Source organism: Lepisma saccharinum, unplaced genomic scaffold (assembly GCF_977018435.1).
Source record: "Lepisma saccharinum unplaced genomic scaffold, izLepSacc3.1 HAP1_SCAFFOLD_459, whole genome shotgun sequence".
NCBI classification, from domain to species: domain Eukaryota; kingdom Metazoa; phylum Arthropoda; class Insecta; order Zygentoma; family Lepismatidae; genus Lepisma; species Lepisma saccharinum.
In genome coordinates, this window is record NW_028143154.1 from 126452 (window position 1) to 152447 (window position 25996).

The 25996-nt window shown below is 30.0% G+C and overlaps 2 pseudogenes; one reads left to right on the forward strand and one right to left on the reverse strand.

The window, feature by feature from the left end:
• Positions 1–411: 411 nt before the first annotated feature.
• Positions 412–1913, reverse strand: LOC145982869 (NADH-ubiquinone oxidoreductase chain 5 pseudogene; annotated as a pseudogene).
• An 11917-nt stretch (positions 1914–13830) lies between these two features.
• On the forward strand, positions 13831–14607 carry LOC145982856 (cytochrome c oxidase subunit 3 pseudogene; annotated as a pseudogene).
• Positions 14608–25996: the final 11389 nt, after the last annotated feature.

Consider the following 25996-nt stretch of genomic DNA (forward strand, 5'->3'; position numbering starts at 1 on the left):
GGGCTGCTAACTTCCATCTTTAGTGGTGAAACTCCATTAATACTCTCACACTATTTCTTTAGTATAAAATTACATTATCTTTTCATGATAAAGCTGAACTTTAAATAAGTTCAAGAAATGCCTATAGAATTATTTTATCCTTCCTAATAACTTCAATATTATGCTTTATTATAAGCTATATAAACACATATAAATTATTAATAAAATTACTATTAAAAATGAAAATATAAAATAAATATTAAAATAATTAGAATGTATTAATTGGATATTTAAAGAACCACTCCTTATATATTTATAGACTCCCTGTCCCCCCATAAGTTCACTTCATCCATAATCAACAGCCTTAATATATAGACCTCCAGTAATAAATGAACTACCAATTAATCCACCAGAGGATAAATAAGGTAAAAATCATATCCCCCCTAATAAATAATATATTATTTTATTATTAAAAAATGGATAAATTTCGAACAAGAAAGATGTAATATTATACCCAATTCACCCTCCCAATAAAATACATATAATTGCCCCTATTTTCAAACTAAGTGGGATAATAATAACAAAAACAGAAGGAAATATTAATCATATTAACCCAGAACCACCTACAATAGATAAGAATAATAGGCCTAACATACCTTTAAATATGCCTCATCCCCCATCATCTGAAAAGAATTGAAATGATATACCTCTATAAGATTTACCAACTAAATAATAATTTAATCGAAAACTATAGGCTATAGTTATACCCGTAGAAACTCATAATATAACAAATATTACTAAATTAAAAGAAGATATACTTAATATTTCCAAAATTAAATCCTTAGAATAAAACCCAGCCAAAAACGGTATTCCACATAAGGCAAGACTAGAAATTATTATACAAGAAATAGTTATTGGTATTTTATTAATTAGACCCCCCATACAACGAATATCCTGAACATCCCCTATTACATGAATAACTACACCGGCACATAAAAACAATAAAGACTTAAATATAGCATGTGTCAATAAATGGAAAAATGATAACTCCTTTAACCCCACAGATAATGTTAACATTATTAACCCAAGTTGTCTTAATGTAGATAAAGCAATAATTTTCCTCAAATCATATTCAAAATTAGCACCAACCCCAGCTATAAATATAGTTAACCCTGACAGTAATAAGAGTATCCTACCAAAAACAGTATATATATCAGTATATCTCCAAAACGAATTAATAAATAAACTCCAGCAGTAACCAAAGTAGAAGAATGAACTAATGCAGAAACTGGGGTGGGTGCAGCCATAGCTGCCGGCAATCATGCAGAAAATGGAATTTGTGCACTCTTTGTTATCCCAGCAATAATAATAAATCTAGTAATTAATATTATATCAAAGTCAGAAACTAATCATAAATAATAGATATAATTTCAGCTACCATAATTTAATATTCAAGCAATAGATAATAAAATAAATACATCACCAATTCGGTTAGACAAAGCAGTTAATATTCCAGCAGAATAGGAACGAACATTCTGATAATAAATTACTAGGCAGTAAGAAACTAGTCCTAGACCATCCTATCCTAAAATAATTCTAATAATATTAGGAGAAATAATTAAAAACATTATAGACCCGACAAATAATAAAACTAAAATAATAAATCGATTTATATTATAATCCCCTTCTATATAAGAACCTCTATAATTAATAACCATAGAAGAGATATATATAACTAATCCTATAAAAATTAAAGATATTCAATCAAATAATATTGTTATGATAATACTAGAACTATTCAAATTAACAATATTTCACTCAATAAAAATTGTAATATCCCTAATTAAAAATATTATCCCTAATAATAATAAAATTATTCTACTAATTAATAAAATAATTGATACTATACTTGTAATAAAAAAATTAAAAACCATTGATCTAAGAACTTTTTAGCTACCAGTAAGTCCACAACTTACTATTCTACTTAAACTACTTAAATAATTTAAATTCAATGAAATATTGGAGAACAAAAAACAATTAAAAAATTTAATGGAAATAAATGACAAAATAATAATAAATATTCACGAATGTTACTTCTTCAGCAAGAAAATACACCAGAGTAGTATATTCCATGTTGAGTGTAAGAATATAAATATAAAGTATAACCAGCACTTAAAAAGGAGAGTAATGCAACACCTACAAAACTAAAGTAGGATCACCCAATAATTCTATTTAATAGACTAATTTCACCCAACAGATTAATAGAAGGGGGGCAGCTATATTAGTAATTCTCAATATAAATCATCATAAAGATAATCTAGGAATATAACTAATTATCCCACTATTAATTAATATACTACGACTACCTAATCGTTCATAAGTAATATTTACTAGACAAAATATTCCAGAAGAACAAAGACCATGTGCTACTATTAAAGTAAGACTACCATTTATTCCTCATGTTCCTATAGTTATAATCCCCATCAAAACAAGACCTATATGTGCTACAGATGAATATGCAACCAAAGCCTTTAAATCAATTTGACGTATACAAACAAGACTAATTATTCAAATTCCAACAATGCTAATACCAAATCAAAAAATATTATATTTAACAGCTAATCTCTCAATACAAGAAATAATTCGCAAAATCCCATACCCTCCGAGCTTTAATAAAATCCCAGCCAAAATCATAGACCCACTAACTGGAGCCTCAACATGAGCCCTAGGTAATCACAAATGAACCAAAAATATAGGTATTTTTACTAAAAAGGCAAACACCATTCTAATATATCAATATTAATATATCTAAATATATATATATATATAAACCCCCCACCTTATAATTTAACATAAAAATACCAACCAAAAGAGGTAAAGAAGCAAGTAATGTATAAAAAAGTCAATATACCCCCGCTTGTACTCGTTCTGGCTGATACCCTCACCCTAAAATTAAAAATAAAGTAGGTACTAATGATCCCTCAAAAAACAAATAAAATTAAAAAAAAAGTATTCTTATAAAAGTTAATATTAACAATAATAATAAAATAATTAACAAAAATATAAATCTACAAGGATAAAAGTAAATAGATATAATACTATTTCTAGCCACTATTATTAAAAAAATAATTCAAATGCTAAGCAAAATTAAAGAGTAAGACATCACATCTAAGCCAATAAAATAACCAGCCCCCCATACTCCGATACCAAATCATACTATTAATAAAAACAAAAACAACCAAAAATAATAGAAATTTGAACCACCATTCATAAAGAACTATTAAATCTCAAAAGGATTTAAAATATAAAATAAAAAATATATTTTAACATTTCAATAATACAAAAGAATTAAAATAATCATTACCATGAGTACGTGTAACTGATACTATAACAGATAGACCAAGAGCCCCCTCACATACACAAAACGAAATAAATAATAAACAAAAATAAGCTTCTTCCTGATTATTAATAAAATAATAAGTTATATATAAATATAAGGATAACACAATAAATTCAAGTCTTAATAGAGTTACTAATAAGAGCCTACGTTGAGAAATAAAGCATAAAAATCTAGTAAATAAAATAAATAATATAAATAATACTCTTAACATAAGTTTTTATAGTTTAATAAAAACAATGGTCTTGTAAATCATTAATGAATTAATAATTCTAAAAACATCAAGGAAGATATAATTACATCATCATTAGCTCCCAAAGCCAATATTTTTATTAAACTACCCCTTGATATTAAAATACAATTAATACTAATTACTGTTATATTAATATTAGCACTAATAATATTATATATAAAACATCCACTATCTATGGGGATCACACTAATTATACAAATTATTACTGCATGCCTAACAATATCCACATTTTTAAAATCCACATGACTTTCCTATGTATTATTTCTAGTATTTTTAGGAGGAATATTAGTTCTATTTATTTATACAACAAGACTTACACCAAATGAAATATTTAAAATAAGAACAAAAATAATAATTATGAGTGTAACTTTAATATTATTATGTTTATTTATATTAATAATAATAGACCCATTATTAACCCCCTCAATACTACAAAATATAGATACTTATACAACCTGAAGAAGTACACCACCCTTACCAGGAATAAAATTATACAATGAATCCATTATAATAATAACTACTATAACAGTAGTATATCTATTTATTACATTAATTTCAATTGTAAAAATTACTAGACTTTCACATGGGCCTCTAAAAATAATTAAATAATTACAAATGACAAAACCAGCACGGATTTATCACCCTCTACTCAAATTAGCAAATAATGCATTAGTAGACTTGCCAGCCCCACTAAATATTTCCTATTGATGAAATTTTGGCTCACTCATAGGAATATGTCTTTCAATCCAAATCTTAGCAGGTCTTTTTTTAGCAATACATTATATTTCAAGAACAGATTTAGCCTTTTCTAGAGTAATACACATCTGCCGAGATGTGAATTATGGGTGAATACTACGAACTATTCATGCTAATGGCGCCTCCATATTTTTTATTTGTATATATATATACATGTTGGACGAGGAATATATTATGGATCCTACTTATATTTTCACACATGATCTATTGGGGTTATAATTATATTAGCAACAATAGCAACAGCATTTGTTGGATATGTATTACCATGAGGGCAAATATCATTTTGAGGTGCCACAGTAATTACTAATTTACTCTCGGCAATTCCATATTTAGGGACTACGTTAGTCCAATGAATTTGGGGGGGATTTGCAGTAGATAGTGCTACACTAACTCGATTCTTCGCCTTTCATTTTTTATTACCATTTATTTTAATAGCAATATCCATAATTCATCTACTTTTCTTGCATCAAACTGGGTCTAATAATCCACTATCTATTAATAGCAACATGGATAAAATTCCATTCCACCCATACTTCTCAATAAAAGATATATTAGGGTTTATACTTATAATTTTAAGACTAATACAACTCTCATTAATATTTCCAACAACCCTAGGAGACCCTGAAAACTTTACCCCTGCAAATCCACTTGTAACCCCAGTACACATTCAACCAGAGTGATACTTTCTGTTTGCATACGCCATTCTACGATCAATCCCAAATAAGCTTGGAGGAGTAGTAGCACTAGTATTATCTATTATAATTTTATTTATTATACCAATACACCATAAAAGAAATTTTCGTGGACTACAATTTTATCCATTAAATCAAGTATTATTTTGATTAATATTTGCAACCTTTATTTTATTAACCTGAATTGGAGCCCGACCCGTAGAAACTCCATAAATAAAATTATAATAGATAATACTAGTGCTACTACTGGGCAAGTATTAACAATTATATATTTTATATATTTCATTATATCCCCAGCAACCCTACTACTATGAGATAAAATCTTAAAAAAATGACTTCTTGACTGAAACTTTAAGTGTATGTCTTGAAAACATAAAATAGAATATAAATATTCTAGAAGTCTTCACATTCTAATTATTATGCAACTAAATATAAATTGATACAATCAACCCCCTAAAACCAACAAAAAAATAAATAATTTAAAGAAACCGGAAGAAAACTTTTTCAAGCTAAATATATAAGTTTATCATAACGAAATCGTGGTAGTGTCCCTCGAATTCAAATATAAATAAATCCTAAAAAAATAACCCTTAAGTAAAAAAAATAAGAAAAGTGGTATCCCCCCAACAATAAAATTCTAAATAAAACACTTATAAATAAAATACAAGCATATTCAGATATAAAAATTAAAGCAAATCCACCAGCGCTATACTCAACATTAAACCCAGAAACAAGTTCAGATTCCCCCTCAGCAAAATCAAAAGGAGTCCGGTTAGTTTCAGCTAAACAAGAACTCAATCAGGCTAACGCCAACGGTAAAGCAATAAAGATAAACCATAAATAATCCTGAAAAACATTAAATAAAAGTAAATTATAGCCACCAATTAAAAAAATAAAAGATAGTAAAATTAATACTAATCTAACCTCATAAGAAATAGTTTGAGCAACGGCTCGAAGACCCCCAAGTAACGCATAATTAGAATTAGATGCCCACCCAGCAGATATTACTCTATACACTCCTATTCTCATACAACATAAAAAGAAAAATACCCCCAAATAAAAATTAAATAATAAGGTGTGATATGGAAAAACAACCAAAGACAAAAATAAACTAAAAACTGGAGATATATAATATGGATAATAGTTTCTCAAAGTAGGTAATGTTTGCTCCTTAGTAAATAATTTAACTGCATCAGCAAAAGGCTGAAAAATACCACAAATCCCAACCCGATTAGGCCCCTTACGAATTTGAATATAACCTAAAACCCTGCGCTCAAATAAAGTAAAAAAAGCAACTCTAATTAAAACACATACAACAAAAATAATAAAAGAAATAACTCCAATAAATAAATCTGATATCATCTACTATAAAAAGAAATTTATCTTCATTATTGAATTCTAAATTCAATGCACTTCTCTGCCATAATAGTAATTATTATTAATCAATATTATATATATAATATAAGTATTTGGTCCTTTCGTACTAAAACATTTTTAATATTAAGAAATAGAAACCAACCTGGCTCACGCCGGTTTGAACTCAGATCATGTAAGAAATTAAAGGTCGAACAGACCATCAAATTTGAAATGCTACCCCCAAATGATATTTTAATCCAACATCGAGGTCGCAACCCCTCCTGTCGATATGATCTCTCAAGAAAGATTACGCTGTTATCCCTAAGGTAACTTATTCTTTAAATCACTAAAAATGGATCCAAATAACAAAAATTATTGAATATTAAATAAAAAAGAGCTAATTATTATCTTCCCATCACCCCAACAAAATACTATTTAATAATATATATAATTATATTACTAATCAAAACATCATTAAAATAATATAAAGATCTATAGGGTCTTATCGTCCCCTTAAAAAAATAAAGCCTTTTCACTCTAAAGTAAAATTATATATTAATTAACTAAAGACAGTCTATTCCTCGTCCAACCATTCATTCTAGCCCCCAATTAAAAGACTAATGATTATGCTACCTTCGCACGGTCAAAATACCGCGGCCATTAAACAAATGTCATTGGGCAGGTTATACTTCATATAAAAAATCATGAAAAGATGTTTTTGATAAACAGGCGAGAATAAATTTTGCCTAATTCCTTTAATTAATTAAGTAAATATACTAATAGAATCATAATTTCAAAATAAAACCAATTAAAACATATAATTAAGTAAGCAAGTAAAACCAAACTAAATTTTTAATAAAATTTCAAATAAATTATAACAAAATTACAAAAATTAGCAATCCCCAAACCAATAAATATAATAGTTTAATATAAAGTTATAACCAACATATTAACCAGAAGCACATCCCCCTAGTCATAACTAAACATTAATATTATAATATATATATATTAATATAAAAAATATTAAAATGCAAAGCTATATTAAATATAATTCCCTAATAACTAGATATAAGGTAAGTCGAATAACATTTTATTACAAATAACAATTTTAACAGAAAAATATAACACTTATACCTTAAAATTAGTCTACTAGCTCCTCACCCTTCGAGAAAATAGAATATTCAATTAAAATTTAATCCTCCCTGATACAAAAGGTACGATTATTGACATCTCCTATAATAAAAATCAATATTTCATATATTTAATAAATCCCAACACTGTACTAATAACCTATAACAAACTAATTCATATACACTAAGTATATAACCAACCCCAATAAAATTACTTTTCATATAAAATCAACTTATAAACTAAATTCAAGTAGTAATAAAATTTCTATCAAAATATGTCGAATTGCACGACTAACTACTCAATGTAAATGAATATTCTAACTAACAGAAATATTTTGATATTATATTCAAACTAGGTACACCTTCCGGTACACCTACTATGTTACGACTTATCTCACCTATATAAATGAGAGCGACGGGCGATGTGTGCATGCCCTAGAGCTAATAAACCAAAATGTTATTCTAAAACAAAATTACAATTAAATCCAATTTCAAATATAATTTCAATATATTATCCAAATCAACATAATGTAACCCATCTCCACCCACTAATAAGCTGCACCTTGACCTGAAATATATTTCAACAGAAAAAAAGAATATATATATTTAAATATTCAAATTACGGTGGTATACAAACTGATACTTTACAATAATAGGTCAAATAAAACGCGGAATATCGATTACGGGACAGGTTCCTCTAAATAGAATAAAGCACCGCCAAATTCTTTGAGTTTCAAGATCATAACTAATACTACTCAAACCAAATTTACAATGATAATAATAGGGTATCTAATCCTAGTTTAACATATCACCTTTATAGAATTAATAAAAATAAAGAACAAATTATATTAAAAATTTCACCTAATAAATAAAATATAAACAACCAAAAATCAATTATTACTACAATTAAGCCAACAACTCTCCACTTATGTCCCCACGTCTAACCGCGGCAGCTGGCACGAATTTAGCCGGACAAAATAAATATTAAAATTTAAAATCCTGTAATCTAATTTACATTAAAATTAAACAAAACCACACACTGCGAACTAAATTCAAATACACCGTCTCAACCCATAAAAAATTGGCGGAAATTTTCCCTCTCTTTAATAAATACATATGTAAAATTTAACTAGGGAATTTTAAGCTAGAATAAAACTTTAGTTCAAAAATATAAAGAGAGGTTCTTTATTATTATATAGTATGTATTATATTAAATTAAATTATAATTAGAAATTATCTCACGAAAATTTCCTCCCTTTTTATTTTTACTCACTTTCCCATACTATATAGAACACAATTTTTTTTTCCTCAAAATTGTGTTCTATATAGATATATTAACTTCTTTTTTCTCTAGACTCAATAAGTATTAAAATGACATGTTAATTAAGTCAATTACTTTAAGTTAGACTACAAAAACTTAAAAAAAATTGGATAAAATTAAAAAGGATTCTGAAGTATTTTATATTATTTAATAAATAGGTTCTACTTATTGATCATAACAATAAAAGTCTAATAAATAGTATTATTAACCCACTATTATAACTTATATATAAATAAGATGTCTGAAAAAGGATTACCATGATAGGGTAAAGTATACATGAAATTTAACATGTTCTTATTAATTTATTTGTAACAAAAATGAATTTTTATAATTAAAAGAATTAAACTTTCTCCAATGGTATCAAACCCCATAGTACATCATACACCAAAATATAATAAAAAGGTAAGCTAATTAAGCTAGAGGGCTCATACCCCACATATGAAGGTCTATAATTAATCCTTCCCTTTTTAATGCTCACAACCCCCAAGAAAATAATATTCCTATTGACCCCCACAATAGGAACCCTCCTTTCTATTTCTTCCACCTCATGATATGCAGCCTGAATAGGCTTAGAAATTAATCTAATATCTTTTATCCCATTAATTTCTACACCAAATAATCAACGAAATACTTCCTAATTCAAGCATTAGCATCATCAATAATTTTGGCTGCAGCATTAATTATAATTAATGCTGCAAACTTCAATATACAGATCCAGCTTTTAACCATAGCTTTATTAATAAAAATAGGAGCTGCTCCATTTCACATTTGAATACCAGAAGTTATAGAAGGAATAACATGAATTAACTGCCTAGTAATAACAACTATTCAAAAAATTGCTCCATCAACATTGCTTAGTTATGTAATTGACAATTTAAACATAATTTTAATTTTAACAATTAGAACATCAGCAATTATTGGAGCAATTGGAGGATTAAATCAAACCTCGTTACGAAAAATTATAGCCTTTTCATCAATTAACCACATATCATGAATTATTCTAAGAATAACATCAGAAGATAATACCTGGTTAACATATTTACTACTTACTATACATCCTTATAACTACCTCTACCATTATGTTATTTTCAATAAACAAAACATACTACGTCCATCAACTGTTTATATTAAAACTTGAATAAAAATATCTTTATTCATATCAATATTATCTCTTGGTGGACTACCACCTCTACTAGGGTTTTTACCAAAATGGATAGTCATTATCCAAACAACCAACTTTAAGCAATTAATTATAATTATAATCCTAATTAGCATATCGTTGCTAACCTTATATTATTACTTACGAACCTCACTTACATCAATTTTAATAAATTATAAAACTAATATATGGAATATCATTAACAACAAGCCATTAAACTTAAAAGAACAAGTATTATCAGTAGTTACAATTTTTCTCTCAGTATGTGGACTACCTATAATCCAACCAATTTACATATCTCTATAAAATCTTTATAAGGTCTTAAGTTAATTTTAAACTAATGACCTTCAAAGTCATAAATAAGGGGTACTCTTTTAGGCCTTAATACATATATGTATCACCCTGAAATTGCAGTTCAAAATTATTATTCTTAACTATAAAGCCAAAATTTAATGAGAGAGTTTTAAACTCATACATAAATTTACAGTTTATCACCTATAACTTTAGTCATCTCATTCTTGCAACGATGATTATTTTCTACTAACCATAAAGATATTGGTACAATATATTTAATTTTCGGAGTATGATCAGGAATAGTTGGAACATCATTAAGTATCTTAATCCGTATAGAATTAGGCCAAAAAGGAAGTTTAATTGGAGATGATCAGATCTACAATGTGATTGTAACTGCACACGCATTTATTATAATTTTTTTCATAGTAATACCTATTATAATTGGGGGATTTGGAAACTGACTAGTACCTTTAATAATTGGAGCCCCAGACATAGCCTTCCCACGATTAAATAATATAAGATTTTGATTACTACCTCCATCATTAACTCTACTATTATCAGGAAGAATTGTAGAGAGTGGTGCAGGAACTGGTTGAACAGTATATCCTCCCCTATCTGGAGGAATTGCACATGCCGGAGCCTCTGTAGATTTATCAATTTTTTCATTAAATTTAGCAGGAGTATCCTCTATTTTAAAGGCAGTAAATTTTATTACAACAGTAATTAATATACGAACTATAGGAATATCCATAGAACGAGTACCATTATTCGTATGGTCAGTAGTAATCACTGCAGTTCTACTATTATTATCACTACCAGTTCTAGCAGGAGCAATTACAATGCTATTAACAGATCGAAATTTAAATACCTCATTTTTTGACCCATCTGGTGGTGGAGACCCAATCTTATATCAACACCTATTCTGATTCTTTGGACACCCAGAAGTATATATTCTAATTCTACCGGGATTTGGAATAATTTCACATATTGTAACTCAAGAAAGAGGTAAAAAAGAAACATTTGGAGTTCTTGGAATAATTTATGCAATAATAGCAATTGGGTTCCTAGGATTTATTGTATGAGCACATCATATATTTACTGTAGGAATAGATGTTGATACTCGAGCATATTTTACTGCAGCTACAATAATTATCGCTGTACCAACAGGAATTATGGTATTTAGATAAATTGCAACACTACATGGAACACAAATTAATTACTCTCCATCAATATTATGAGCATTAGGATTTATTTTCTTATTTACAATAGGGGGATTAACAGGAGTAGTATTAGCAAATTCATCACTAGACATTGTGCTGCATGACACATACTATGTTGTAGCACATTTTCATTATGTATTATCTATAGGAGCAGTATTTGCTATTATAGCAGGACTAGTACATTGATTTCCATTATTTACAGGAGTAATAATAAATCCAGATTGATTAAAAATTCAATTTATCTCAATATTTATTGGAGTTAACTTAACATTCTTCCCACAACATTTTCTAGGATTAAGAGGAATACCGCGACGATATTCGGATTATCCAGATGCATATACAATATGAAATGTTGTTTCAAGATTAGGATCAATCTTATCATTTACAGCAGTAATTATTATAATTTTTATTACCTGAGAAGGTATGACAAGTGCCCGACCAACATTATTTAATCTACAACAAGCATCATCAATTGAATGGTATCAAATGTCACCTCCCTCTGAACATACATATTCAGAACTCCCAATACTACTTACTAACAACTAATTTTTAAGGTGGCAGAGAAGTGCATTGAATTTAAGCTTCAAATATAAGGAATATCCCTTACTTAAAAGTGGCAACCTGAAATCAAGTAGGATTACAAGATAGATCCTCCCCATTAATAGAACAAATAATATTTTTCCATGACCACACAATATTAATTTTAATTATAATTACAGTATTAGTAGGATACTTAATAGCATCATTATTTAATAACAAATTAACAAACCGAATACTTTTAGAAGGACAAACATTAGAAACAATATGAACAATTATACCAGCAATTACCCTAGTTTTTATTGCCCTACCCTCTCTACGTTTATTATACTTATTAGATGAAAGTAATCAACCTTCATTGACCCTGAAAACTATTTTACATCAATGATATTGAAGTTATGAATACTCCGATTTTATAAGGGCAGAATTTGACTCATATATATCCCCAACAAATGAAATATCTATAGACTCATTTCGATTATTAGATGTAGATAATCGAACAGTATTACCAATTAACATATATATCCGAGTACTAACTACATCTGCAGATGTATTACACTCATGAGCCATACCATCCATAGGGATTAAAATAGATGCCACCCCAGGACGACTTAACCAGGCAGGACTAAATATTAGTCGAATTGGCTTATTTTTCGGACAATGTTCAGAAATTTGTGGTTCTAATCATAGATTCATACCAATTATTGTTGAAACTACAACTCACAAATCTTTTATTAATTGACTAATAAAAATTATACAAGAATCATTAGACGACTGAAAAGTAAGTAATGGTCTCTTAAACCACAAAATAATAATATAACAACTACTTCTAATGAAAAGAGTTAGTTAATCTATAACATAGGAATGTCAAACCTAAATTATCTTTATAGATACTTTTTTATTCCACAAATATACCCATTAAATTGAATTATTCTATTTATAATATTTATATCAATTTATTTTCTATTTATAATCATCAATTATTATAATTATAATAAATTATTAAATAGTAACAACTTTAAAATAGAAAATAAACCAAAAATTAAATACTGAAAATGATAACAAGATTATTTTCATCATTCGATCCAACATCATCAATTATAAATATATCACTAAATTGAATAAGAACATTCCTGGGATTATTAATAATCCCAGCCCCATTTTGATTAATACAATCACGAACCTCTATATTATATAACATAATAATAATAAAGTTACATGAAGAATTTAAAACATTTTTAGGGATAATTAGTCACCAGGGAAGAACCCTAATATTTATTAGTATATTTTCAATAATCTTATTTAATAATTCAATAGGATTACTACCCTATGTATTTACTAGATCAAGTCACTTAGTATTTACCCTAACCCTGGCCCTACCAATATGATTATCATTTATATTATTTGGGTGAATCAATAATACAAAACATATATTAGCACACCTAGTACCGGAAGGTGTGCCAGCACTATTAATACCAATTATAGTAGGTATTGAAATAATTAGAAATCTAATTCGTCCAATAACTCTATCAGTGCGACTAGCAGCAAACATAATAGTTGGACATTTAATAATATCAATAATTGGAAATACAGGAACAATATTAGAAATTATTGGACTTTCAATATTAATTTTAGCACAAATTATATTAATTATTATAGAAACAGCCGTAGCATTTATCCAATCTTATGTATTTGCCTTATTAATTGCTATTTATTCTAGAGAATCAAAATAAACAATGTCAGCAAACCAAAACCACCCATATCACCTAGTAGATCAAAGCCCATGACCAGCAACAGGAGCTATTAGAGCAATAATATTAACAACAGGGATAATTAGATGATTTCACCAACAAAATATAATTCTATTATCAATAGGAATAACAACTATACTTCTTACAATAATTCAATGATGACGAGATATTTCACGAGAGGGAACATATCAAGGATTACATACAAATCAAGTTATAATAGGACTACGATGGGGCATAATTCTATTTATTATCTCAGAGGTATTATTTTTTGTATCCTTCTTTTGAGCATTTTTCCATAGAAGATTATCCCCAACAATTGAACTGGGGATATTATGACCACCAAGGGGAATTACTCCATTTAACCCAATACAAGTACCTTTATTAAATACAGCAATTTTACTAGCCTCAGGAGTAACAGTAACATGAGCCCATCATGGGTTATTAGAAAAAAACCACTCACATACAACGCAAGCCCTTATATTAACACTAATATTAGGAATATATTTTACTATTCTTCAGGCATATGAATATTATGAATCCCCCTTTACTATCGCTGATGCAGTATATGGATCCACATTCTTTATAGCAACAGGATTTCATGGGTTACATGTTATTATTGGATCAACATTCCTAGGGGTATGTTTAGCTCGACACATCTTATGCCATTTTTCACCAACACATCACTTCGGATTTGAAGCAGCAGCCTGATATTGACATTTCGTAGATGTAGTATGATTATTCCTTTATATTTCAATTTACTGATGAGGTAGATAATTTACTTAGTATATTTAAAGTACGCTTAACTTCCAATTAAAAAGATTATAATAAAATAAAGTAAATAATTAATATAATCATAAGTACCTCATTATTAATTATAATAATTACCTCAATTGTAATAATATTATCCACACTACTATCAAAAAAAATAATTACAGACCGAGAAAAAAGATCACCGTTTGAGTGTGGATTTGACCCAAAATCCTCAGCACGAATTCCATTCTCTATAAAATTCTTTCTAATTGCAGTAATTTTTCTAATTTTTGATGTAGAAATTGTATTACTATTACCAATAACAGTTATTATTACTAATTCAAAACTAATATATTGAATATGTGTTAGACTCCTATTCCTATTAATCTTGCTTTTAGGTTTATATCATGAATGAACCCAAGGATCACTAGAATGAGCATGCTAGAGTAATAGTTAATAATAATATTTGAGTTGCATTCAAAAGGTATTGAATAGTTCAATTTACTTTATTGAGCAAGAAGCAAAAGCAATCAGCTTCGACCTGAATAAATTGGTATATATTACCCTTGCTTATTTGACTGAAGCCAAAGGAAGGCGGCATATTAATGTTAATAATAAAATTAGGATTATCTCCTCAGTTAAGGGGTATATTATTAAGTGGGGGCTGCTAACTTCCATCTTTAGTGGTGAAACTCCATTAATACTCTCACACTATTTCTTTAGTATAAAATTACATTATCTTTTCATGATAAAGCTGAACTTTAAATAAGTTCAAGAAATGCCTATAGAATTATTTTATCCTTCCTAATAACTTCAATATTATGCTTTATTATAAGCTATATAAACACATATAAATTATTAATAAAATTACTATTAAAAATGAAAATATAAAATAAATATTAAAATAATTAGAATGTATTAATTGGATATTTAAAGAACCACTCCTTATATATTTATAGACTCCCTGTCCCCCCATAAGTTCACTTCATCCATAATCAACAGCCTTAATATATAGACCTCCAGTAATAAATGAACTACCAATTAATCCACCAGAGGATAAATAAGGTAAAAATCATATCCCCCCTAATAAATAATATATTATTTTATTATTAAAAAATGGATAAATTTCGAACAAGAAAGATGTAATATTATACCCAATTCACCCTCCCAATAAAATACATATAATTGCCCCTATTTTCAAACTAAGTGGGATAATAATAACAAAAACAGAAGGAAATATTAATCATATTAACCCAGAACCACCTACAATAGATAAGAATAATAGGCCTAACATACCTTTAAATATGCCTCATCCCCCATCATCTGAAAAGAATTGAAATGATATACCTCTATAAGATTTACCAACTAAATAATAATTTAATCGAAAACTATAGGCTATAGTTATACCCGTAGAAACTCATAATAAAACAAATATTACTAAATTAAAAGAAGATATACTTAATATTTCCAAAATTAAATCCTTAGAATAAAACCCAGCCAAAAACGGTATTCCACATAAGGCAAGACTAGAAATTATTATACAAGAAATAGTTATTGGTATTTTATTAATTAGACCCCCCATACAAAATTAGCACCAACCCCAGCTATAAATATAGTTAACCCTGACAGTAATAAGAGTATCCTACCAAAAACAGTATATATATCAGTATATCTCCAAAACGAATTAATAAATAAACTCCAGCAGTAACCAAAGTAGAAGAATGAACTAATGCAGAAACTGGGGTGGGTGCAGCCATAGCTGCCGGCAATCATGCAGAAAATGGAATTTGTGCACTCTTTGTTATCCCAGCAATAATAATAAATCTAGTAATTAATATTATATCAAAGTCAGAAACTAATCATAATTAATAGATATAATTTCAGCTACCATAATTTAATATTCAAGCAATAGATAATAAAATAAATACATCACCAATTCGGTTAGACAAAGCAGTTAATATTCCAGCAGAATAGGAACGAACATCCTGATAATAAATTACTAGGCAGTAAGAAACTAGCCCTAGACCATCCCATCCTAAAATAATTCGTACAAAAATAAAAAACGGACTTAATAGAAAGTAATCAAATAAATGATTTTATTTAAAGATTACCTAGATACAAACCTCACACACTCGATATTGGTCCATAGTTTCTTATGAATTCTATGTCTCAGCCAAGAAGTAATAATTTAAAAAAATTTCCAGAGTTTTCCCTGATGTACAAAAATAAAGTACGGGTTTAATAGAAAGTAATCATATAGAAGATTTTATTTAAAGACTAACTGGATACAAACCCCACACTCAACAATATTTTGTCCATAGTTTCTTCTGAACCTCGTGTCTCAGCGAAGATATAAGAATTAAGAAATATTTTCCGTGTTTTGTTGACGGTACAAAAAAACGGGCTTCATAGAAAGTAATTGTGTAGAAGATTTTATTTAAGTATTACTTAGATACAAACTCCACACATTCGATAATATCCGGTAAATAATTTCTTGTGAACTGCGTATCTTAACGAGGAAGTAAAAGTTAAAAAAACATATTTACCGCATTTTCCGCCACCTTACAAAAATTGAAAATAGGCTTAATATAAAGTAATCATATAGGATACTTTATTTATAGATTACTTATATACGAACCTCGGATACTTGATAATATTTCGTCCATAGTTTCTTGTGAACTTTGTGTCTCAGCAAAGAAGTGATAATTAAGACATGTTTCACGGGTTTTCCGTGATGGCACAAAAATAAAAATCGTGCTTAATAGAAAGTAATCACATACAAGATTATATTTAAAGATTATTTAGATACAAAACTCACACACTCGATAATATTTGGTGCATAGTTTCTTGTGAATTTCGTGTATCAACGCGGACGTAAGAATTATAAAATATTTCCCTAGTTTTCCCTGATTTACCAAAATAAAATACGGGCTTAAAAGAAGAGAAGATTTTATTGAAAGATTAACTGGATACAAACCCTACACACTAGATAAAATTTGGTTCATAGTTTCTTGTGAAGTTCGTGTTTCAGCGAGGAAGTAAGAACAAAAATATATTTCCCGGGTATTCCTTGATGGTACAAAAATTAAAAATGTTCTGAATTGAGACTAACCATATAGGAGATATTATATAATAATTCCACGATACAAATCTCACACATTCGATAATGTGTTTGTTATGAATTCTATGTCTCAGCCAAGAAGTAAGAATTTAAAAAAAAATCCCGAGTTTTCCCTGATGTACAAAAATAAAGTACGGGTTTAATAGAAAGTAATCATATAGAAGATTTTATTTAAAGACTAACTGGATACAAACCCTACACACTCAACAATATTTCGTCCTTAGTTTCATTTGAACTTCGTGTCTCAGCGAAGAAGTAAGAACTAAAATTTATTTCCCGGGATTTCCGTGATGGTCCAAAATCGGAAATAAGCTTAAGAGAAAATAATCATGTAGGAGATTTTATTTAAAGTTTGCTTAGATACAAACCTCACGCAGACGATAGGATTTCATCCAAAATTTCTTTTGAACTTCGAACCTCAGCCAAGAAGTAAAAGTTTAAATATATTTCCGGGTTTTCCGTGACGGTACAAAGAAACGCCCTTAATAAAAAGTAATCATATAGAAGATTTTATTAATAGATTACCTAGTTACAGGCCCTTTTCTTATAAATTTCGTGTCTCAGGGAAGAGGCAACGTTTGAAAGAAAATCATCTCTGGCTTGGTCTGTAGAGAAAAAGAGTTTCAAACGAGTATTAGCATTGAACGCGAATTTCTCGAAAACTCAAGTTTTGATCCTATAGTCGAAATGTCAGAATTAAAACGCTTCTCAGGCGCTGAAAATCTTAATAAGACAACGTTGTAATGAAAATCATTTGTGGCTAGGTCTGTAGAGAAAAAGAGTTTCAAACGTGTACCAGCATTGTACGCGTATTTCTACAAAAATCAACTATTCATTCTATGGTCCAAATGTCTTAATTAAAACGCTTTTCACGCTCTGAAAAGCATATTAATTCAACATTTTAAAGAAAATCATCTCTGGCATGGTCTGAAGAGAACATGAGTTTCAAACGAAAATCATCATTTAAAGTGAATTTCTCGAAAAATCAAGTTTTGATATTATAGGCGAAATGTCATAATTAAAACGCTTTTCAGGCTCTTATAATCTTAATAATTCATCAACATATTAATGAAAATCATTTCTGGCTAGGTAAGTAGAGAAAATGAGTTTCGAACGAGTACTAACATTAAAAGCATATTTCTCGAAAAATCAACTATTCATTTTAAAGTCCAAATGTCTTAATTAAAACGCTTTTCAACCTCTGAAAAGCATAATAATTCAACGTTTTAAAGAAAATCATTTCTGGCTTGGTCTGTATTGAAATGAGTCTCATGTGAGTATTAACATTGAACGCAAATTTCTCGAAAAATCAAGTTTTGATCCTTAGTCGAAATATCAGAATTATAACGCTTTTCAGCCTCTGAAAATCTTAATAATTCAACATTTTAAAGAAAATCATCTCAGGTTAGGTCTGTAGAGAAAATGAGTTTTAAACGAGTAATAGCTTTGAACGCGAATATCTCGAAAAATCAGATATTAATCCTATAGTCCAAATGTCTTAATCAAAACGCTTCTCAATATCTGAAAAGCATAATAATTTAACATTTTAGAGTAAATCATCTCTGGCTTGGTCTGTATAGAAAATGAGTCTTAGTGAGTATTAGCATTGAACGCGAATTTCTCGAAAAATTAACTTTGATCCTATAGTAGAAATGTCAGAATTAAAACGCTTTTCAGGCTCTGAAAAGCTTAATAATTCAACATTTTAATGAAAATCATCACTAGCTAGGTCTGTAGAGAAAATAAGTTTCAAACCTGTACCAGCATTGAACGCGTATTTCTCTAAAAATCATAGTCCAAATGTATTAATAAAATCGCTTTTCAGGCTCTGTAAAGCTTAATAATTCAACGTTTTAGAGAAAATCATCACTGACTAGCTCTGTAGAGAAAATGAGTTTCGAACGAGTACTAGCATTGAACGCGTATTTCTCGAAAAATCAACTATTAATCCCATAGTTAAAATGTCATAATTAAAACGCTTTTCAGCCTCTGAAAAGCATAATAATTTAACATTTTGAAGTAAATCATCTCTGGCTTGGTCTGTTTAGAAAATGGGTTTTGAAGTGGGTATTAGCATTAAACGCGAATTTCTCGAAACACAAAATACTTTTTTCCGGAAAGTGGGATAAAGCTCCAAATATTTTACCCATTGCGCGGTGAGAATAAATAAGGTTCGTTAATAATGAGGACATTAGTACTAAAAATGTCGTTTGTTGGTTACTGATTGCTAGGTATCTTATGAAATCTACCTTGTGGTTTTTCTGGCTTCCATACAAGAGTGTTCTTTTCATTACTGCTATACCTTTTGGAAGTTTTGAAATGTTTTCCACTAGACCTTCTTTCTTTCTGAATGTCGAACTTCCGTGCTCTATGAAAATGTACATTTCTTCTTTAAATTCTAAGCTTGGCGCTCGGGAGCAACAAAAGAGATTTTAAATGTGTAGTAAGAAAGCATTTCAATTCTTAGTATATTACAAATAGAAAGCGTATGATCGCAATAAAATCCTTGTTCGGCAGGAATAATTAACCATCGATTATGCTAAACAAATATATTTTTTGTTTAGCTAGAGCAAGGTCCCAGGAGGATGCAAGAAGCCGTTCCTGCAAAAGTGTATGTTGTACGAAGCGAAGAAACGTGACAAAACCACCACGTATGGAACGCAAACCTGCATATATTTTATATCGCACATTTACAGAGCCGTGCCTCCTGAAGTTACAAAAATCCCAACTTCAATTATTCTTTCAGACATGATATAGTTGAAAAAAATATGTTTAGATGCACCAAAAGTGCATCATTATCAGATTATGCATTAAACGTGTTATTGAAATCAACATATTTGTGTAAATTGGGTGCCTCCCCGATGGCGTAGTAATAACGTCGAGGTCTTGTAATCAAGGGTCCCCTCGTTCGATACCAAATGGAGGCACAAAGTGGATCGGATCACACTTTAAACTGTAGGTCGATTCGCGATTTAGCCTATTTGTGAATCAAGTGGACTTAAAACCCAATATCAACCTTAAGAATATTAGAATCCACTAATTCACCCGCAGCTAAGTCAAATTTCATCATCCCTTTTCATCCTCGTTCATAGACTTCCTGCAATACTCTTGTGCATGTGGGTTGCATCCCACCAGGTGCGACGCATGTGGTGAGTTATTCTTTCCCTGTACTGCGTTATTTCTTTTCATAACAGTAAGGCTAAATTCTTGTTTTATCTGAACTTTTTTATCTGAAGGAAACAACTCTCAAGTCTCAACAATTATAATTTTTTGCTTAAATTTCCTTTAATTTATACAAACAGTACCACACATCACGTCCTTTGGTGCAACACTGTCTACAGCTAATGTTACTTTCCTCGTTCTAATAAATTTACTTCCAACCAGTGACGGCGCCAAGGAAATGTGACTGGGGGGGGGCGAAAGGCTGGCAACAAAATATTGTAAGGGGCTAGTCACATTAAAACGCCAGAAAACACTACTCATATATATATATATATATACATATATAATAATACTTATAATAATGACTATTATAATAATTATAATAATAATTATAATAATTATTATTATTATTACATTCATGTATGGTGTTTTGTGTTTGTCTCTTATTTAGAGTGGACGTTTACTGCCTAAATTTACTTCTTGATTACTAGTTTATCTCCACATGATTCGTTTTAATAAAGACATTAATTCTTTTTTATTGGTAAGTTGCGTTGTTTCCAGTAGCCTATTTCAGTATTGAAAGACATTGATAATTTTATAATTCATCGTCTTTCTTGAGATGAAACTACTGATATAAATATTTAAGTTATAAGATAATAATATAAATGACGAAAAAATGCTTCGAAGAGTTTAATTTTCTTGCAAAATAAACGTGACGTTGGAAGAAATGAATCTTCTTAAGTATTAGAAACAATGTGAGGCGCTTAGTGAAGTGTATTTCTCCTGTAGGAGAATTCTGCTCTGTGTGGTTTGGAGAACACATTGCCACCTTTGGTACGTCCAGGACTTGACATTTCTTCTCAATGGCAAGAACAGCCAAATGAGGCAGTTTGCATCCAGCATCCTGTTTCGAGGAAGCCTTTTCAAAGATTTTAAGGACAACCATCTTCGTAATGCTGAAGAGTTTTGGGCAAAATTTGTATTTCACCTTTCAGGGAAATGTTATCACAGGATAAAAAAAATCAGACAAAGATTACAGTTACTCACGATTCAAGAAATATTCTGACCCTGGCATTACTTACTCTTACTCTACCACTCCAACGTATGTCTGTGCTAAACAATTACAGGCACCTATGGGGTTCGTGGGAAGATGTTCTTCGATTTTGATGTGTTCGAGAAAGAGCGAACCTGTATCCAATGATTGAAGCGTGGCAAATCCTAAATAGCGTTATTTTACGTGCCCGCGATATGTTTTGATTCGAATTTTAAGTGTAATTTGCATTTTAAGATTCATGTTCAATACATTTCGAAATAATATATCCTCATTAACTTCAAGAGTATCGAAGAAATTCCCTTTGTTAAGGTTTCCTCAGACTCATCATCTCGAAATTCAAGTCCCTGAATAGTAAGAAACCGCGATGAATCCACAACAACTGACATTTAGTGCCGGGTTTTTAGATCACCTTTGGTCCCAGGTTCGATACCCAGTGGAGGCACTTTAAGCTAAGTCCCGATTGACTTTTCTGTGCATAAAATGGACTTATAACACAAAATCAACCAACCAATCAAATCTTGAATCAACTTTGAATGTATTTTAATAATTAGCGTTGTCACTAACGACCACGATTAGAATAATTTGCGCGTACTACAGATGATGTCATGTGGTCCTGAAAATATTCGTGATGCTTTAAAACCATCCACGTTCAACACTTTTTCCCAGTTCTTAAAACTTTTTAAAACTTAGGTTAATCTCGACGATTATAGGACATAAATGAATGAGAAATCACCTATGCTCAGGTCGGCGCTCGAATCTTGAACGAAAGTCACATACACATAGCTATATATATATATACTAAACAAATTAATATTTGTTAATCAAGTTGGTATTATAAACAGGAAAGTGATATCATGCAGAATACACCACTTTGAAAAGGTGAAAATCGTCATATACTTATAAATGAACTCTCTTTATTATTTGATATTTAATTAACTTCAGTTGGAGGGCCCGGGAGAGGGCGAAGTGGCGCCCCCCTGCCTCCTCTGGCGTCGTCACTGCTTCCAACCCTCTAATAACTTCGCTGCTGGTAGCTTCACCTTCGAAATGGAAGCTTGTGTGTCGGCGAATAATAAAAAGAACTTGTGTTCACTGTCCCTCTTGCATTAAAAGTTTGCCGTTTTCCTTTTCAGCTTTTCCTGCAAAACTTCCTGTCAGCAAGCAAAGCAAATTACAGAATTTTTATTGCCCCTCCCTTGCATCAACTTTCATTCCTACTTTAGGTCTGGATTTATGGCACTTACCCGCTACTGCAGGTTTGCCCCCTGAAGGAACGGTGTCCATTGTTCAAAGCAAAACCTCTGTCAGTGGGAAGCGGCGAAAAATAGTCTCGGAAAACGCCCTGGCCGTAAACAGACTCCCGCCACCCTAACATTGCTGTCAGCTTCCCTCTGAAGTTTGATAAAACTACTTTGTGAAATTTGTTTAGTAACGACTGAAAACGTAGACAGTAGATACTACATGTATTTTGCTAATAAACTTGAAGGCTAAATTTACAGAATAAAAAGAACAGCTACAACATTCCTTCATTTGATTCACAGAAAAGCTAATCGGAACTCGACCCACACTTTAAAATGGGATTCAAATCACTATGTTCCTTCACCGGTTATCGAACCCGGCACCCCTTGATTACAAGGTGAAGTGCTACCACTGTACAATCGGGGAGTCCCAATAGAACAAAATTTCCTTCTACGACGATTATACAGAAGTTAGTGCACTTCCTTCATATGAAATCTATTCTATATCAGGCTCAGTATTTCGTTATTACAATCCAAGAAATAGTATTCAACTTAAATAAGAAATAAATATTAAAAAAGCATTCTAAATAATCTTCAAACAGACGTAAGAAAATCGAATCCAACCACCTGTAGAATGCCTGAGGGAAACAACAAGAATTTTCTCAACAAAGACATTTCCGAAACTTCCATAACATTCTAATAATTTCGCAACACGTGCAAATAATCATGTGGTAAAATCTTGTCATGGTTCCATGTAAACACGAAAATCACCAAATTACTTCTTTCCATATTTCCTGTATTTTCTCCTCCTCTTTAGCTCTCAGCAGTTCGGAGTGGGATAATGCAAGATTATTTGTCCCTAATTATCTCCTTCTCTTAGTCTTGCTTATATCTTGGACTCCTTAATAACTTTCCCAACAACTCCTTATCAATTTGTACTGCCATGTTTCCTACAATGCTTTTCCTACTTCCTAATAACAATCACTTCTGTACACCCTTTGATGTAAAAATTAATTAATAAAAATAAACCACATCTGTCGGTCCGTTTATCCTTCCAACCTATAGAGCTGAGACTATTTTTACAAGATAAACCTCGGACGCAGACATTCCACGATCTTTTGGCCCCTCCTTCCACCTTTTCTACCTGCCCTTTTACTTGATGTTATTCAGAATTGTATTAGTATCTGGAGTACTATCGTAAAGGAAAATTATTGCTTTATCTACGTTAAGACAACTTGGGCTAATAATGTTAACATTATCTGTGGGGTTAAAGGAATTAACCTGGAATGAATTGAAAAACAAAATCTTCTATATGATTACTTTCTATTAAACCCGTACTTTATTTTTGTACATCAGGGAAAACTCGGGAATTGTTTTTAAATTCTAACTTCTTGGCTGAGATATAGAATTCATAAGAAACACATTATCGAATGTGTGAGATTTGTATCGAGGAATTATTATATAATATCTCCTATATGGTTAGTCTCAATTCAGAACATTTTTAATTTTTGTACCATCAAGGAATACCCGGGAAATATATTTTTGTTCTTACTTCCTCGCTGAAACACGAATTTCACAAGAAACTATGAACCAAATTTTATCTAGTGTGTAGGGTTTGTATCCAGTTAATCTTTGAATAAAATCTTCTCTATGATTACTTTCTTTTAAGCCCGTATTTTATTTTGGTAAATCAGGGAAAACTAGGGAAATTATAATTCTTACGTCCGCGTTGATACACGAAATTCACAAGAAACTATGCACCAAATATTATCGAGTGTGAGAGATTTGTATCTAAGTAATCTTTAAATATAATCTTCTATGTGATTACTTTCTATTAAGCACGATTTTTATTTTTGTACCATCACGGAAAACCCGTGAAATCTGTCTTAAATATCACTTCTTCGCTGAGACACAAAGTTCACAAGAAACTATGGACGAAATCTTAACGAGTATCCGAGGTTCGTATATAAGTAATCTATAAATAAAGTATCCTATATGATTACTTTATATTAAGCCTATTTTCAATCTTTGTAAGGTTGCGGAAAATGCGGTAAATATGTTTTTTTAACTTTTACTTCCTCGTTACGATGCGCTGTTCACAAGAAATTATTTACCAGATATTATCGAATGTGTGGAGTTTGTATCTAAGTAATACTTAAATAAAATCTTCTACACAATTACTTACTATGAAGCCCGTTTTTTTGTACCGTCAAAAAAACACGGGAAATATATCTTAATTCTTATTTCTTCGCTGAGACACGAGGTTCAGAAGAAACTATGGACAAAATATTGTTGAGTGTGTAGGGTTTGTATCCAGTTAGTCTTTAAATAAAATCTTCTATATGATTACTTTCTATTAAACCCGTACTTTATTTTTGTACTACAGGGAAAACTAGGGAAATTTTTTTAAATTCTTACTTCTTGGCTGAGACATAGAATTCATAAGAAACTATGGACCAATATCGAGTGTGTGACGTTTGTATCTAGGTAATCTTTAAATAAAATCATTTATATGATTACTTTCTATTAAGTCCGTTTTTTATTTTTGTACGTACATTCAGGGAAAACCCTGGAAATATTTTTAAATTCTTACTTCCTCGCTGAATCACGAAGTTCACAAGAAATTATGGACCAAATCTTATCGACTGTGTAAGGGTTGTATCTAGGCAATCCATAAATAAAATCTCCTATATGACTACTTTCTCTTAAGCTCATTTTCAATTTTTGTACCATCACGGAAAACCAGGGAAATATATTTTAATTCTTACTTCTTCGCTGAGACACGAAATTCATAAGAAACTATGGACAAAATATTATCGAATGTGT